The sequence below is a fragment of the Miscanthus floridulus genome, chromosome 14, assembly GCF_019320115.1.
Source record: "Miscanthus floridulus cultivar M001 chromosome 14, ASM1932011v1, whole genome shotgun sequence".
Taxonomy (NCBI): domain Eukaryota; kingdom Viridiplantae; phylum Streptophyta; class Magnoliopsida; order Poales; family Poaceae; genus Miscanthus; species Miscanthus floridulus.
This window is the reverse complement of record NC_089593.1, coordinates 96,094,907-96,113,920: the sequence shown is the minus strand read 5'-3', so window position 1 is coordinate 96,113,920 and position 19,014 is coordinate 96,094,907. Positions and strand designations below refer to the sequence as shown.

The window sequence follows — 19,014 nt, the reverse complement described above, 5'->3', positions numbered from 1 at the left end:
CGGCTCCGACCATGACGGATACGGCTTCGACCACGATGGATCTAGCTCCGACCATGGTACATCTGGCTCCGACCACACCTGCATCATCTTCAGCCACGCCGACAACTCGTCATCCGCTTCCCCGCTACAAAGGGAAGCAGATCGACAACACCGACCTGCTCGACTCTATCGATCGGGTCGGCACCAAACTCGCTGAAACCCTAGCTCTGGTAAGTACGATTCAAAGTCAACCTAATGAGCAGGTAACCGCTCCCCATAATAGATCTACCTAACCAGCTCGGACTAGTCACCCTACATGACTTGGTACAGATCTCGTGGTCATATCTACTCCTAAAGGGCGCTCCGCTCGTCACCGACCAGCCTCCGCGATGGGTATCCGGCTCTCTGAGTATGAAGCCTCGACGGAGAACCACCAGGTCCAACCCTATGGCCTGCGAAACGCTGCCTCCAGCTACGCGTATAACCTACAACGCCGTTTGGATCTGTGTTTTATGCACCGACCTCGGCCGAAGCCACGCAACTTCGTCAACATGATCCGGATTGAAGATTATCAAGAAGGATCCGTCCACACAGTCCAAGAGGGTGACTCCAGCTCCTTGTCTGGCATCGCATCTAATGCATCTGTCCACACCGAGCTTCAGCATCACGAAGATGAAGGCGTCAAGTACGATCTGGATATCCCAGACCACGCCCCGGGGTACTCATAATTCCCGTCTTTCCTGCCAAGACGAGGGGATTTGATTCATGTTGTCAGCAATGACGAACCGCCAGCGGTTGGCGAAATAGAACAAGAAAGGACTGCACGCGAAGCACGCAATATTGACCGGTTTAATCGCCGACAAATCGAAGCCGAAGCAGACCAGGAGGCACGACGCATAAGGGTCCAGCCATGTGACCTCAACGATGCTTTCGACAGGGTGGGGGACAAATAGGTCTTTAGGACTCCAAGTGCCAACGTAGCCGTCGCCATGGCGACAATGCAATGGCTACCCAACACCCCGGAAACCCAAGTAGTTCGTGATGAAATACAAGCCTATCTGACGGCTACTATGGCCCAGACCGCAGAGATTGTAAACCAGGCCCGGGCCCTATCCGTCTCGGTCGAGTCAAGCCACAGCCGCTAGCACCCAAGTCGCTCACAGCCACTCAACCAACGTGGTTCGCGCAACAATGACCCATCAGACAACCGTCAAGGCGGAAACGGTGGCCATGATGGTGGCCAGGATGACAACTGCCGCCGGGACGACAACCGCCACGATGTCCGGGACGATAACCGCTGAGACAACCGCGACAATCGCCGCGATAACCACGGTCGCAGGGCTAATCCAGATGGCAATCGAAATCACCACGATGGCAATAACGATCTCTGCCATTACCTCGGTGGACGCGATCTGCGCACTCACATCAACCAGAGAGCCGACGATCGAGCATCCCACGAAAGTTATCGCCGTATGGAATATGACACTGCCCACGGCCTGCCGGGTTTGAAGCAGTTTACTCCACACCTTCGCCAAGTCATATGGCCCAAGAATTTCAAGCTCGAGAAACTTCAGAAGTACGACGGTAAGAAAAACCCTGAATTATGGGTCATGCTCTATGAGACTGCGTGTAGATCAGCCATGGCTGACGAGCACGTCATGTCTAACTATTTCCCAATCGCTGTTGGCCATGCAGGTCACCAATGGCTGGTTAGCTTGCCGGCAAACTACTTTGACTCTTGGCAGGAGCTCAAGCAAGCCTTCATCGACAACTTCATTGCAACTTGTGAACAACCAGGCAACAAATACGATCTGCAACAGATTCGAGATCAAAAAGACGAGCCACTACGCGAGTACGTTCGGCATTTCTCGGAGATGCGCATCAAGGTCCCATCAATCTCCGACAACGAGGCAATCGAGGCTTTCATCACCGGCCTCCGCTTCCATGACGCCCTAAGGGACAAGCTCCTCCGCAAGAGACCTGAATCGGTCACAGTGCTCGTAGCCACCGCTAAGAAATATGCGGACGTCGACGATGCTAAAAAGATAATTATTGAAGAAGCAGCAAGGGTTCCACGCTCCGACCACCTCCCACACCGCGATGACTACCGCGGCAACCATGGTCGAAATGACAATTTTGACCGCCGCAACCAGCGCAATGACTCCCGTGACCAACGTAATCAGCGGCGTAACCGCCGTGACGATTATAGGAGCAAGCGTGCTCGGGAAGACGACGGCGAGGTCAATACCGTTAAAAAGGGTGGCGGACGTCGTAACTACGAAGATGACTACGCTAAAGCATTGAAAGGGCCCTGCCAGCTCCATCCTAAGTCAAACCATACCATGGAGAATTGCCGCGTTCTCAAGTCTATCTACACGCATCAATAGGCTCCGGATACATCCGATAAGCCTAATGACGCAGGGGAACAGCGCAACGAGGATAACGACGACGACGATGCAGACCCTCGTCATAAGTACGTCAAGCCAACCGATCGCGTACACACCATCATCAGAGGCAAAGTGTCCATCGAGACCAAACGAGAACGCAAGCTGCTCGCCCGCGCTTGCTTGAACATTGCCAACACCGACAACCTCCTCACCGATCCGCGACTCCCTCCGTGGTCTCACCGCGAAATCTCTTTCAGCAGAAAGGACCAGTGGGCCACAATACCTAAGCCAGGGCATTTTCCCCTGGTCCTCGATCCTTGTATTAACAAGGTTCAGTTCGACAGAGTACTGATCGACGGCGGCAGCTCCATCGATATATTGTTCAAGAATAGTCTACCCGCCCTGAAGATAGCTCAGGCGGACCTCAAGCCATACGAGGCACAGTTCTGGGGTGTTCTCCCTAGACAGAGCTCTACACCTCTCGGGCAGATTATGCTACCTGTGCAGTTTGGGACCCTGGACCATTTCCGCACCGACTACGTCAATTTCATGGTTGCTGACTTCGACGGCACCTACCATGTTATTCTTGGTCGACCGTCGCTCACCAAGTTCATGGCCATACCTCATTACAGGTATTTGGTGCTCAAGATGCCTACCGAGAAAGGAGTTCTAACCCTCCGAGGCAACGTATATGCAGCTTATACCTGCGAAGATGACAGTTTCAAAATAGTAGAGGCTCACGACCTCTCTATTCGCATGGCCGAGACCATGCTCGACGCCAAGAAGACCTCGACCGACCACCTAGAGATCCCGGAGCTCGAGGCCCCATGCAAGAACATCAAGTCCAAGGAGCACAAGGTGATCCAGCTGGTCGACGGTGATCCCAGCAAAACGGCCCTTATCGGGGCCAACCTGGATCCCAAATAGGAAGACGCGCTCGTCGGGTTCTTGAGGAGCAACATGGATGTGTTCGCATGGAAACCTGCTAACATGCCTGGTGTACCTTGGAACTTGATCGAGCACTCCTTAAATGTCAACGGCAAGGCCAAACCTATCAAACAGAAGCTACGGCGGTTCGCTCGCAACAAAAAGGAGGCGATTAGGGTAGAAGTTACATGGCTTTTGGCAGCCGGATTTATCAAAGAGGTGTATCATCCGGAGTGGTTAGCCAACCCGGTTCTTGTACGCAAAAAGAATAATGAATGGAGAATGTGCGTTGATTACACTGATCTCAACAAACACTGCCCTAAGGACCCCTTCGGCTTACCTCGCATAGACGAGGTCATAGATTCAACCGCCGGTTGCGAGCTGCTTTCCTTTCTCGATTGCTACTCTTGTTATCACCAGATCGCTCTCAAAAAGGACGACCAGATCAAGACATCTTTTATCACGCCCTTCGGCGCCTACTGCTACACGACTATGTCGTTCGGGCTCAAAAACGTTGGGGCTACCTACCAACGCGCTATACAAGCTTGCCTCAAAGACGAGATAAAAGACGACCTCGTTGAGGCTTATGTTGATGATATAGTTGTCAAAACCAAGGAAACACATACCCTTGTTGACAACTTGGAACACACCTTTGCAGCCCTTAACACATTCCAGTGGAAGTTAAACCCAAAGAAGTGCATCTTTGGTGTTCCTTCTGGCATAGTACTCGACAACGTCGTCAGTCACGACGGCATATGCCCTAATCTGGAGAAAGTCAAAGCTGTCTTGGACATGAAGCCGCCCAAAAAGGTGAAGGATGTTCAGAAGCTTACCAGATGCATGGCCGCCCTCAGCCGATTCATATCAAGATTAGGTGAAAAAGGATTACCGTTCTTTAAACTACTCAAAGCATCCAAAAAGTTTGAGTGGTCGGAGGAAGCAGACGCTGCCTTCACACAGCTGAAACAATACCTTACATCACCTCCGGTCCTCACTGCTCCCAGAGAAGACGAAACACTCCTGCTTTACATTGCGGCTACTAATCGAGTGGTCTCCACGGCCATGGTGGTCGAGCGAGACGAGCCTGGCCATGTCTACAAGGTATAGCGGCCAATCTATTTCATCAGTGAGGTACTTAATGAGTCCAAGACTAGGTACCCATAGATTCAGAAGTTGATCTACGCCATACTGATAACATCCCGAAAGTTGAAACATTACTTCGACGGATACCGTGTGGTGGTCATGACTGAGTACCCTCTGCGAGATATCATTAGCAACAAGGATGCGAACGGGCGCATCGTTAAATGGGCAATGGAGCTATGCCCCTTCTCCTTGGAATTTGCAAGCCGTACTACAATCAAGTCTCAGGCACTCGTTGATTTCATCATCGAGTGGACAGACTTAAGCACGCCTGCTTCTCCAGGATCCGACGAGTATTGGACGATGTACTTCGACGGCTCTCTCAATATTGATGGTGTGGGAGCAGGAGTCCTTTTCATGTCACCATCCAAGGAGCAGCTCCGGTACGTCCTCAGGATTTATTTCCCAGCATCTAATAATGCCGCCGAGTACGAAGCATGCCTACATGGTTTGCGCATTGCGGTTGAGCTTGGCGTCAAACATCTCTATGTCTATGGAGACTCTGCTCTGGTCATCAACCAACTCAACAAGGACTGGGACACGACCAGCGAAAAGATGGATGCATACTACAAATCGATCAGAAAGCTAGAAGGCAGGTTCTATGGCATCGAGTACATACACATGGTCCGGGACAAGAATCAAGCAGCGGATGCACTGTCAAAGTTAGGATCATCCCGAGCCAAAATCCCGCATGGCGTATTCATCCAAGACCTACTTACGCCTTCCATCGAAGAGGAAGATTCCACGGTAGACAAGCCTCTAGACCAGCAGTTGGTGGCTACGGTTCCGGCGTCAAGCACCGCCGAGCCGCCTCCGACCACTCATGAGCCCGACTGGAGAACACCTTTCATCAAGTACCTAACAGATGGTAGCGGTTACACTGATCGGACAGAAAACGAGCTCCTAATACGTCGCAGTAAGCAGTACCTACTCGTCGATGGCAAGCTATGGCGCAAGAACGCAAAGGAGGAAATCTTGATGAAGTGTATAACCCAGGAGGATGGCGAACATCTCCTGGACCAAATCCACACTGGCTCCTATGGTAACCACGCGGCCTCAAGAACGCTGGTCGGTAAGGCTTTCCGAGCAGGGTTCTATTGGCCGTCAGCAGTAGCCGACGCAGAGAAGCTAGTCCGCCACTGTGAGGGCTGTCAGTTCTTCGCCAAGAGAATCCACATACCAGTACATGAGATCCAGACAATACCAGCCTCTTGGCCCTTCGTATGCTGGGGACTGGATATGATCGGGCCCTTCAAACCGGCTCCAGGGAAATTTACATGTGTCTTTGTGCTGATCGATACATTTTCTAAGTGGATAGAATACATGCCTCTAGTATAGGCATCCTCAGAAAAGGCTGTCATGTTCCTCGACCAGGTCATCCACCATTTCGGCATACCCAACAGCATCATCACTGATCTGGGTACTCAGTTCACCGGGAACGCTTTTTGGGACTTCTACGATGAAAGGAGCATAGTAGTAAAATACGTCTCGGTGGTGCATCCTATAGCTAATGGACAAGTCGAGCGGGTCAATGGCATGATCTTAGACACATTGAAGAAGAGGATGTATAGAGAAAATGACAAAGCTCCTGGAAGATGGCTCAAAGAGTTACCAGCCGTGGTCTGGGGCCTCAGAACTCAGCCCAGTCGTAACACCGGCGTCTCACCGTACTTTATGGTTTACAGCGCTGAGGCAGTCCTTCTAGTAGATATAGCTTTCAAATCAGCATGGGTAGAGAACTTCAACAAAAAAAGGGTCAATGAAGTACGGGAACTAGAAGTGAATAGCGTAGAAGAGAAGCGGCTCGATTCTTGTGTACGTACGGCCAAATACCTTGCTGTTTTGCGCAGGTACTACAACAAGAACGTTAAAGAGCAGTTCTTCGTGGTCGAGGACCTGGTCCTGAAGTGGAAGACGAAATAGGCTAGTGTCCATAAACTCGCAACCCCATGGGAGGGTCCCTTCATGATCAAGGAAGTCACACGACCAACGTCTTACAGGTTAGCTCACCTGGACGGTACTGACGTACCAAACTTGTGGCACATCAACAAGCTTAGACGTTTCTATGCTTAACTACTGAGATATGTACTCCTCTTGTACTTTCGATTTACTTCAATAAAGCTATTATGATTTCTCCGACCACTCTAATGTGTCACTTCGAATTTTATGGTTATTCTAACCCAGCCAATAAAAGCCGACCACCACTCCTACGGTTTTCAGAACAGGCCCTGTCTCCGGTTCCTCCCAACACGTGCATGGGATCCGCTCTCTACGTTATGGGTGATTGGCAGGTCCCCTTTAGTTTGACTTGTCCGCGTCTACGTGTGCATAGGTCACGCACGTCACACTCCGACCACATGGCAAACTAGGGCCACACAAACTTTTCGGGATGATGTGTCGAGCAAAATGGTACAACTAAACAGAACGTTAACATGTTCTCACTTAGTTACACCAATATAAGTTTCAAGCTTAAAAACATTTTATACAAAGCAAACAAGCTTATAATGATATACAGTTACGTTATTACAAGCTTGCCTGAAGAGGCCCAAGTTTACAATAACACAACTATGTCCTCCTTCTATAACTCTAAGCCTATTACATTGGCTGGTCGGGGCGCGCGGCACCTACTGCTCGCTGCTTCTGATATCCTACTCAAGTCTCGGGGACTCTTGTGCTAGTCGAGCTGAAGGGGATGGCCTCGTCGATGCCTAGCTGGTCGAGACCGCAGGCTTCGTCGGTTGGTTTGCAACTGATGGCGTTTCCAGCTGACTTGTCGATGGCGTCCCCTGTACAGGTGCTGTCCCACCTCCACACAGGTTAATGTCGCCAATTATCTTTGACGACAGGTCCAGCTAGGCCATCCAAAGCTCCTCCACCTTGTCTAGGTCTACCTCTTTCGGGTATCTAGCCTCTAGGCGCTTGAGATCGATCAGGGGGTAGTGGGCACGCACCATGCTTAGCACATGGGCACCCGTGTACTCACCCACCTCCTTCATGAACTCTTGGAACCATCCCCATGCTTGTCTGCATCTCTCGACCAGTCTGAGCTGGGACGTCCTTGGCTCTTCCTCTGTGAGCGCTGGGTCGATAAGGTCAAGGACGGGCAAAATGCCAGTTGCCACTTCCTGGCACCGGTTCTTCCATGTGTCCCGATCCTCGGTGGCCTCGAGGCATCGTGCTTTCCAGCCGTCACGCTCTTTGATCACGGCTTCTAGATGCCTCTTGGCATTGACTTTTAAAACTGCACACCGTACAAGACATCAAATGTAATGGCACGACAAGACAAGGCAGGCAACAGAATGAGAAAGGTGGTCTAGAATACTTACTTTTCAATTCCTCCTTCATTTTGGTGGTGTGGTCCTGGAGTTGAGACTGGTTGCGTGCCAGTTTCTCGTTGTCCTCCTTTAGACAACCACACTCTGCGGTCATGTGGCTATTCTCCTCTTCGAGGCGGGTTACTTCAGCTTCTAAGCCTACATTACAGCTGTCACTACCAACAACGCAACAACACGTGTCATACACTTGCTGTGATTAAATGACAACTTACTTGTTTTTCCCGTTCTTTGTTTTTGAGCTGGCCGACCAGGTTCTGGTTCTGTGCCTCTCGCTCTGTCCTCTCCTAGTCGGCGGCTTCAAGTTGGTGGCGCAAGCGTTCCACCTCAGCCGCCAGTTCTCTATTGTTCGCCATGATTCCCTCAATCTGGTCGAAGCACCTCTTTTGGTACTTCGCGGTCTTCATCAAGTCCTGCATATAAACAAGCTAAGTCAGACAGATCGACTACATAACAGGGTCAAGTGGTCAAGCCAAACATACCTAGACTTCTGTCACCAGACGCTTTGCCGCCCGTTCAACTTTTAGGGTCTCTTCGACCTCTGGGATTTCTTCGTGCATAACCCACTCGTCGTTCTGCCAGCGCGACACATATACATGTTGTCGTTTATCTTGGGGACGGCCCAGGATTTCTTCTACTTCGTCCTCTTTGGCCTCTTGTTCAGGGGGCGGTGCTGGTCTAGAGTCTGCAGTCTCCGTGACCACTATGGCCTTCCCACGAGCCGTAGCATCGGCTAGCGTGCTCTGTGCCAACTCCGGTTGCTGCTCCTCGGCTTGGTCTGGTTCCCTTGGTGCCAAGGTACCTACTTTAGTAGGGTTAGTGCTCGGAGCACTTATACTTTGCTCGGCTGTCTTCTCGACCAGCTGCTCAGGGACTGATGTCTGGCCGCTCGTCTGCTGAGGTTCCGGCAGAATTTCTCCTACAGGTACCTCCACAACCGGCTGCTGAGCAGTTCTTTCCGCTAGTACTGGCAAAGCCATGCCACACCCAGCTAGCTGGTCGGGATTTTCGGTGGACGCTGACCTAATATACCAGGGAAAAGTTCAGAAGACAATAGTATTCAATACAAATTATAAGCTTACATCAAAGTTACAGATACTTATAGCTTGGAAGCTCGGAATGACGTGGCAAAGGAGCGTCTCTTCGATCGTGCCTGCTCCACATGCTCGGCGGGTTCCATCGGGTCTTTTTCCATGACCGGTACTAGCGCCGGGGTTTGGTGCTCGACACTTCCCCCGCTTGTCCTCTGTGTTGTAGTGGTCGGTGATGCGATCACTGCTGGCACAGAGGAGCCACCCTACTTCGTCGACCCCATTTGTCTCCTCCTCTTTCGAGGGACGAGTCGGAAGATGTCCGCATCCTCTGTTTCGTCGTCTGAAAGGGGGAAGATGGCCTAGCGACGTTTGTTGGCAGCCGGCCGCTTGCCAGCAACTCTGGCCGATGCATCCTCCACAACCTTGAGTGCCGCCCAGTGGACGTCTTTGGTCCTGGCACTGGTCTGGGTGGCTAGGCCAGCAACTTGCGGCCAATCCACACCAGGGGGCGGAGACACGAACACTGCTGCCCGGTCATGACCATTACTCTGGGAAACATAAAGGAGACAACAGTCAATTTCTTGTTACAATATGATTCTACAGGTACAAGGAAGCATCATTTACCTTTGGGGGAGGTCGGGCCAGCTTGAAGGCATGCTCGATGTCGTTTAACCTAACATAATTGGGATCGGCTAGGTTGAATAGCTCCCTAATCCTGGCCTTGACTTCTATCTTGTCGAGCACCTCTTTCCTGGTCCTCGTTGGATCTACACTCCCCTGGTACTCGAAGCCAGGATGTACCCTCTTCTAGCAGGGCTGGATCCTTCGGCTGATGAAGTTCCCGACCACACTTGGACCATCCAGCTTTCCCCACAGGATCATCCCGAGCAGTTCTACGATCTGCTCCAATTGCTTGGGCTTCTCCGACCAGCTATTCTTCTTCTCTGGAATCAACCCCACGTCGCACAGGGTGATTGTGTTTGGCTCTTCGCGGATGTAGAACCACTTCTTGTACCATTCGTCCAGCGAGGTGTTCTAGGGGCAATGCAAGTACTGAGCCTTCATACCATCACGCAGATTGAGGTAGATGCCTCCGGCTATCTTCGAGCCGCCGCTCCCTTTCTTCCGCAGACAGAACAGGTGGCGAAAGAGGTCGAAATGGGGCTAGAAGCCACTATAGTCCTCGCAAAGATGGATGAAGGTGGAGACAAGAAGAATCGAGTTGGGATGCAGATTGCAAATCCCAATCTCGTAATACAAGCAGAGACCCTGAAGGAAAGGGTGCACTAGAACCCCAAAACCCCATTTGAAGAAATCCTCAAAAACCACAATCTCACCTGGTTGTGGATCGTGGAAGCTTTCTCCTTCCGGCGCACGCCATCCCGCGAGTGCCTTGTTGTGGAGCACTCCCATGGCGACGAGGTCTTCGATGGTCTGCTCATTGCTCCTTGACTTCCACCATTCCTTCGCCATGACTCCGCCTTTCTTCTGGGCGTCTCTCTTCGCCATTAATCTATCCTTACTAAGGGGGTGGATGCGGTGGCGGGAGGATTGGTGATGATTTTTGGAGGAATAGGGTTCAGCAAGAGGAAGAAGAAGGTTGCGGCGGCGAATGATAATGGGGATCAGTAAAAAGTAACTTACTAGTTCTATATTATAAATAACTAAGAGCTCCGTTGTTTCGTCTGCCCAAGATTCTTGGGAGACGTGCGCACGCGGAGTAGATGGTTGTTTTCACAACCTCGAGATCTACGCCAATAAACGCGCCCCTTCGTTACCAGTGTATGCGCCTTTTCGTTGATAGTGTGAGAGGGCCCACACTGACGCACCTCCATACAGGTTCCAAGCGATTGTTTGCCAAAAAGAGCAATAAGGCAGAGTGACATGTTATATCCGTCTGCTTTTTTGACCAGACGTGGCAGTTTGGACTTGACAGAGTAAGGAGATAAATAAATACACCAAATAATAATACAAGCGGCGTTCTTTTTCCTTTCGCTGTATGTCTTGTGCTCAATGATAGACCAGACCACTACCATGCTTGGGGACTACCCAGACCACTGCTGTGCTCGGGAACCGCCCAGACCACTGCCGTGCTTGGGGACTGCTCCGACCGCTGCCGTGTTCGGGGATTGCTCCGGCTATTAATGTGCTCGGGGACTGTCCCGACCACTGCTCGGAGATTGCTTTCCTCATCTACATGTGATTTGTACTCACATATAGTTGAGAGACATTTATTTAGACCTTGCTACAAGGCTCATACTTCGCCTTCCAGCAAGCTCAGGGACTACATCGGTACGATGCACCTGCCGGTGCATCTCGTATCGCTTGCACGATGATTGGATTCTTAACTTCAATGGAAATTCTTCTTTTTAGACCCTAGCACCACGTGCCTACGTCACCTACTACCAGGCCCGAGGACTAAGTGGGCACACTTTACCTTGCGGTGAATGTGTTTATTTAATCGACCCTTATGATTTGACTGATTGTAAGGATTACTATCATGCTCAGGGACTGTCCCGACCACTGCTCAGAGATTGCTTTCCTTGACTACATGTGATTTGTACTCACATACAGTTGAGAGACATTTATTTGGACCTTGCTACAAGGCTCATACTTCGCCTTCCAGCAAGCTCGAGGACTACATCGGTACGATGCACCTACCGGTGCATCTCGTATTGCTTGTACGACACTTGGGTTCTCAACTTAACTGGGAATTCTTTTTAGACCCTGGCACTACATGCCTACGTCACCTACTACTAGGCTCGGGGACTAAGTGGGCACACTTCACCTTGCGGTGAATGTGTTTGTTTTTCGACTCCTACGCCTCTGATGATCAAGGGCGCTACGCTTCAAGACGCACTTACATTTCTGTTCAGAAATACAAGTGGGCACACTTCCCAGGACGGAAATCTTTTTCTTTTTTCTTAAGAGCACTATACATTCTTCGGACAACCTACTTCTCCGGCGACAATGATGGTCAGAGATGTCAAGGACTCAAGCCTTACTTGTCGGAGAAGGTTAAAATGGCATGTCGCAGCATAATACATGGTGCTCGGGGACTAGCTGTGGAGGTATTAACCCCTATACCCTTACGGCTAAGCTTGGGCTGGCCTGGATCGGTGAGTCCGGTCCACCAAAAGACGACGCGTGGCCCGGCCAACCTGTTCGGAGTCCCGCGCAAGGAGTCAAGGCAGATTTGGCGAACAGGCAAGATCCGGGTCGGTTAGAATAGGAATCCTTATCCGGTCACATATGGCAATTGTAACTGGCTAGGATTAGTTTCTAGATCTGTAACCCTGCCCCTGGACTATATAAGGCAGGCAGGGGACCCCTCTAAAAAACATCTCTCATTGACATACAACAATACAAATCAGACGCAGGACGTAGGTATTACGCCTTCTTGGCGGCCGAACCTGGATAAAACCTCATGTCCGTCTTGCGTCACCGTCTTGTTTGTAGCTTGCGCATCTGTCTGCCGACAATCTACTACCTTGGGCATACCCCTAGGTAGACTGCCGACCATATTTCGTCGACATCGTGTTCGACGAGAAGATGACCTAGGACTAGAATAGTCCGAGCACGGGGGAAGCTGGCGGCTTCACCAGCACCTTCATCGTCGAGCACTTGGTCATCCACAATGGTGGAGATGCTGGAGAGGAGGTGCCGAGCACTCCAGCAACAGAGTCGAGCACTCCTCTGAGCACTCTGGGAGGGGTGCCGAGCACTCTAGGAGTGGTGCCGAGAGGTCCTGCAGTGGTGTCGACCACTCTAGGACAGGTGCCGAACGCTCCCATAGCGGAGCCGAAAGGTCTTGCAATGGTGTCGACCACTCCAAGACTGGGGCTGAGCACTCCTATAGTGGTGCCGACTACTCCAGGAGTGGTGACGAGCAGTCTAGGAGTAGTGCTGAGCACTGCATCTAGGGTGCCGAGCACTCCAGGTGATGTACCGATCACACTGGCGAAACAAGGAACTCCATCGACGCCGATCAAGTTCGCCTCACCTCCATGCGACATCACTGAGTTTGTGGATGCCTTCCACGACGGTGAGGAGGTGCGGTTCCGCAGGCTGGATGACATCGTCGGTGACATAGGGCCCTCAGGCCTGGCGGGTTGGCTGCTCAATGACCTAGAGCTGCTTCTCATCAGTGCAGAGGAACCACCAATGTTGGCGCTGGCCGAGCGCGATGGAAATTAGCGATGGGCGATGCTGGAGGAAATGAAGGTGATCGAGGAAAACGAGACTTAGGAGCTCGTCGATCCACCTCTAGGATGCCGTCCGATCGGCCTGAAGTGGGTGTACAAGGTCAAGCAGGACGAGCACAGCGCCATTGTCAAGCACAAGGCGTGTCTCGTCGCCTGAGGCTTTGTCCAATGCGAGGGCATCGACTTCGAGGAAGTCTTTACACTGGTAGCACGCATGGAGTCTGTTCGACTGCTTTTGGCTTTGGCAGCAGCAAAGGACTAGCGCATCTATCATCTAGACGTAAAATTAGCCTTCCTCAATGGCGAGCTGGCGGAGACAGTCTTCATCAGACAACCTTTGGGTATCGCCATCAAGGGAGTGGAGCACAGGGTATTCCAACTACGCAAGGCGCTCTATAGGCTACAGCAGGCCCCACGAGCATGGAACACCAAGCTTAACGCCATGCTGGGTGAGCTTAGGTTCACGAGGTGTGAAACCAAGCACGTGCTCTACACACGGCGACAGGGGAAGGAGGAGCTCATCGTTGGCATGTATGTGGATGACTTGATCGTCACCGGCGCGCGTGCGGGCGACATCGACAGCTTCAAGCGTGAGACAGTGGCTCATTTTCAAATGAGCAATCTCGGCGTGCTCACCTACTACCTCGACATCGAGATGAGACAGGGGAAGGAGGCGCTCATGCTCGGTCAGAGCGTGTATGCCTCGAAGCTGTTGGAGTGGAGCGGCATGGCTGAGGGCAAGCCGTGCGTGACTCCGATGGAGGAGTGGCTAAAGTTGATGAAGGCTAGTACCGCAGTGAAGGTAGATGCAACACTCTACCGGAGCATCATCAACGGTTTGCGCTACCTAGTCCACACAAGGCCGGACATTGCGTTCGTCGTGGGCTATGTCAGTCGCTTCATGGAGAATCCCCGAGAGGGTCACTGGGTTGCGGTGAAGCGACTGATGCGCTATGTCAAGGGGACGGTGGATCTGCGGATCGTCTTTTCCAAGACCAGTGGAAGTAGGCTGCAGCTCACTGTGTTCAGCGATGCAGACATGGCGGAGGACATCGACGGACGATGGAGCACCTCTGGCGTGCTCGTCTTCCTCGTGTTGGCTCCAATATCATGGTTGTCGCTGAAACAGAAGGTGGTGGCGCTATCCACGTGCGAGGCAGAATACGTGGCGGCGGCAACAGCAGTGTGCCAAGCTATATGGCCGCGCCGGCAGCTAGGTGAGCTAACCGGTGTGGAAGCTCACCCACTAGCACTGATGGTGGACAACCAGCCCACCATCGCCCTCGCAAAGAATTCGGTTCTCCACGACTGGAGCAAGCACATCGACGTCGAGTTCCACTTTCATACGACTGTATCGATGGAGGACTGATCATCATCGAGTTCGTCGAAACTGGTTGACAACTCGCGGACATCCTCACCAAGCCGCTCGGCCGTCTTCGGTTCACGGAGCTAAAGGAGATGATCGACATGGAGGGGGTTCAAGGGTTAGCAGCAGGATTAGGGAAATAATTGTTAAGCAATCTACTGCTCCCCTTGTGTGAATGCACGGCAGGGATAGGCAGCGCTAAAAGGGCTCCCTGTTGTTGCACTGTAGCCACTGTAGGGGTAGGCACCGTAAGGCTCCCTGCCACACTATAGCCACAGCAGGGGCAGGCACCAAAGTCAGCCCTGCTGTTACATCTAGTCGCTGTAGCAACATGGCAGCCTAACATGTCTGTGTACTAGAATTAGATGGATAGAGTTGTATATATAGTTTGCCACTACAACTCAGTAAAGTGAACGAGTTTAGTTTTGCCATCCCCTCTGTAGAGCTCCGACCAACACTGGTGCTTGTACTGTGTGTGTGCACTCTGTTCTTCCTCCCTTCTTATACCTCTAGCCATAGTGTGTGGTCGGCATAGCTAGTGTGTACTCGACAACACTAGTAAGTGGTCGGCTAACTCCGTGCCGAAGATCCAGTGGCCTAACATCCTAGCCACGGACTAGTTCTCCCGCGAGAGAATAGGTCGTACTCCTGCGACCTGACATTGATAGGATCACACTCCCGCGGCGTCCCTGGCGGCGATGAAAACTTCATATGCATCTGGCTCCCTCCGGCGTCGCACTCACTCACCGAACAAGGTGCTTGCTTTCTCTACTCCGTAATTCCCAGTCTCCCACCACATCGTGCTTCATTGTCTTCCCTATGTCGACCTGTGGATACTGCACGTCTATGCTGTAGTCAGATGCAATCATTCTGTGAAGGAGCATCAGTGCCTTCAACTAGGTCACTGACTCATGTTGATTTATATTTCAGTTATGCAGTCATCTACATTTTGTATTAGTCCCTCTAGTTTTAGGTAATGCATGAGAAATAATTAGTAGACATCTTATTTCAATCCTTGTGCAGGAGTTTGAATAAATTCCTCGGACCCTCATAATCAAAGGTCTATAATGGATGTTGAAGATGTATTGGATGAACTGATGGATTCGTCTTCGTTGTCATCATCTTCGGATGATGACGATGAACTCTATGTTGCGGCAGCACACATAGTAGTGCCAAACATTGTGAATTCAGCAGGCCATCATGGTTCTGTAGAGGGACATCGCGTTCTAAATCGTGATAGGCAGTCAGGGCACATCAGACTGTATGAAGATTATTTCTCAGAAAATCCCACATATGGGTTGAGCTATTTTAGGCGCAGGTTAATTTTCTCATATTTTGTTGAGTTATGTTTATTTCATGCATTCAATTGTGGCTAATTTTGTATCGGGTGGCATAGGTTTCGAATGCGGCGTCACGTGTTTGTACATATAATGAATGCCGTTGACGAGTATGATGACTATTTCGAATGCAACCGGAACCCTAGGACTATCTTGTTTGCAGAAGGTGGTGGCGTCATTTCGGATGTAGCTTATGGAGTAGCAGCTGATGCTATAGATGACTACATCCATATTGGGGAGAGTACTGCTCTAGAAAGTCTTAGAAAGTTTGTCAATGCTGTTGTTCAGGTATTTGGACATGAATACTTGAGGTTGCCCAACGAGGATGATACTGCCAGATTACTTGCGATTGGTGAGAGTAGAGGTCTTCCTGGCATGCTTGGTTCCATTGATTGTATGCATTGGACCTAGAAGAATTGTTGTGTTGCATGGCAATGTATGTATAGGGGACATAAAAAGGAGCCTACAATTATTCTAGAAGCTATTGCTTCTAAAGATCTTTGGATTTGGCATGCATTCTTTGGATGTCATGTCATCCAAAGAATGCATACAATCAATGGAACCAAGCATGCCAGGAAGCAATGATATAAATGTTCTTCAAAGATCTCCCATATTTGTAAGGCTTGCTGAAGGTCAAGGGCCACAGGTAAATTATAGCATCAATGGGAATGATTATACTATGGGTTATTATCTAGCAGATGGTATATATCCATCTTGGGCCACATTCGTGAAGATGATACCCGAGCCACAGGGTAATAAGAACAAATATTTTGCAAAAGCACAAGAAGCTTGTAGAAAGGATGTCGAACGAGCATTTGGGGTTCTACAAGCTCGCTTTGCCATTGTTCGAGCACCGGCATGCGTGTGGGATGAGGATACAATTCAACTTGTCATGACGGCTTGTATCATTATGCACAATATGATTGTTGGAGACGAGGGAGTCGACGAAAACGATTTTAGATATGATGACGTGGGAGAAAAGGTGACTGTATCACACGATGATACACCTGAGTTTGAAGCATTTATGCAGAACTACAAGAAGATCAAGGACAAGGAGACACACACAGCTTTAAGCCGATCTTATCGAGCACTTGTGGAATAATTTTCCAGATTTATATACAAATAGTATTGTTGAATGATTTCATTTACTATCACGGCATCAAGGCATTCTGTATTAGTTTCCAAACTTCTTTGTCTGATTTTCCGATCTTCTTTGTCTGATTTAATAGATACTATAATGAATCTGTGTTTAGGTGAGGACACCTCTTAATTTATTTTATCGGTATTTTAATAGTTCAAGACATTGATACAATGGATGTCATTTATACTACCCCTATCAGTATGACATAAACATATACATGTGATGGTGCAACCGTCACAAGCTGCTTTACAGAATAATATAGATAACAAGGTTCATGCAAGAACAGTAATCAATCCGATATGCTGTGAACTAGAGGCAACTAAAATGTTTCGGAAAATTAGACATGTCTCACACTATGCCCAAATCTAAAAATTGAAGATCATGGTACTATTAATTTTCAAGTTGTTGTCTTGCAAGTATTTTCTTCTGTTGATCATTGTAGAACAGTTACTGTCTGGTTGACATGGTGCTCATATCAACATTCATAATTCTTTCTTCCTCTCGATCCTACTCGAAATCAAAATTTTCTTTATCAAGTTTTATCCTTTCTTCCTGCAAAACAAGGGTTTTTTGGCACATCTCTTGTTTCTTCAACTCCCTCTCCTCTTTCTTCAACTCCTTCTCAGCATCCACCTCTTTCTTCTTTGCCAATAAATAATCCAAAGCTTCAATGCTCGAACGCTGCTTTAATTTATGCTTTTCCTTCTTAGTCCCTGTAGGCCTCTCCACTGTGGTTATTGTGGTTTGAGTCTCAGCTACAGAGTGACAGGGTCTAGTGCATCAGTAGCAGGAGTTAAACTGGCAGTGGTCTTTTGCTTTTTTCTGAATGGTTTCTGAGGTCCAGTTGGCTGGCGCCTATTCGTCCACTTCGAATGGTCTTTGAGCTTTTTCTAGCAATGTATGTACTGGAAAGTCTTGTGAAATGGGTCGTCATTCTTATACATAGTTCCCTTCTTTATCAATACAAGTTTGGCAGAGCTCCTGCCGACCGTTTCAAAAAAAAATCTTATACATAGTTAATGCATTTGCTTGCTGCAATGGAAAACAAAGATGACACATGAGATTCAGCAAAAACATATAGGAAATTAGCATGTGAAGGTAGGTCATCTAACCTTGTCATCAACAGATGCACCACTCTGATTTTAGGCCTCTACCTTCGAAACACAACTAGCAAATATGTTGCACTCATGTAGTATACTAGACCACCAACTCATTAGAGAGCTTTGTGTGCGATCAGATTCAAAATCCTTGTGTGAATGAAAGTAATCATGTATTCTTTTCCAATAGGTATCTTTTGATTGATTGACTCCTCTCACAGGATCCAAACTCACATTTAGCATGCTGACACCAACATCTCGTCCTCTTTAACAGTAAAATTTTTGGACCTTTTTTTAATTACTTTGACCGCAGCAGGGACGTCATCGCGTGCTTGTATTTCATTATGAGGTGGGATATCGTTAGACACTCCACCTGGAGTGAAACCTTCCATAATCACGTCGGTCAAAGGTCTCCCTGAATCCATTTCGGCTGTAAAAACAAAACACAAGGAACATATTAGATGATGAACTGAACAAGAAACAAAACACAAGGTGCATTGTCAAGATGTAGTACAAATTATAGCCTAATAATTTTCTGCACACTGAGAAGGTGTGCTTGCCCTGATGTACTACAAATTATAGCCTAATAATTTTCTGCAGACTGAGAAGGTGTGCTTGCAGCGGGGTAGCGATTCGGAGGAAGCGGCCTGTCCATGAGGAAGCGGCTCACGGCGAAGAGGAAAAGGGCGACTCGGAGGGGGCCGCGATTAGCAGCTCCAGCTGTGCGGCGGCGGCGGCGGCGGTAGGAGAGGGTGAGAGGAGAAGGCGATCACGACGGCAAACTTCAGCTTGTGGGGGCAAGCAGACGAGGCGAGCGATTTCGGGAGATGGCGAGCGGCGCAGGCTTGCTTTCTATGCCGAGCAAAATTTCAGGATACCCTACTTGTTATTTTAGCAAATCAGATAGCATTACTGGTGGAGCTCAATTTTTGCTAAAAAATTCCAAATATAGCCTAGACAACAAAGATAGCACACCTGTTGGAGTTGCTATAAGGAAAATGAATCCGGCTCGTCTTTGGTGTCCAAGAGAATCAGACCATTTATATATACTAAAATTTTTTATAAAAAC

The 19,014-nt window shown here is 49.5% G+C and overlaps 2 pseudogenes; one reads left to right on the top strand and one right to left on the bottom strand.

Annotated features, from left to right (window-relative positions):
* The first annotated feature begins 15,437 nt into the window (after positions 1 to 15,437).
* Positions 15,438 to 16,846, top strand: LOC136504058 (uncharacterized; annotated as a pseudogene).
* A 234-nt stretch (positions 16,847 to 17,080) lies between these two features.
* On the bottom strand, positions 17,081 to 18,727 carry LOC136506117 (uncharacterized; annotated as a pseudogene).
* Between the last annotated feature and the right edge of the window lie 287 nt (positions 18,728 to 19,014).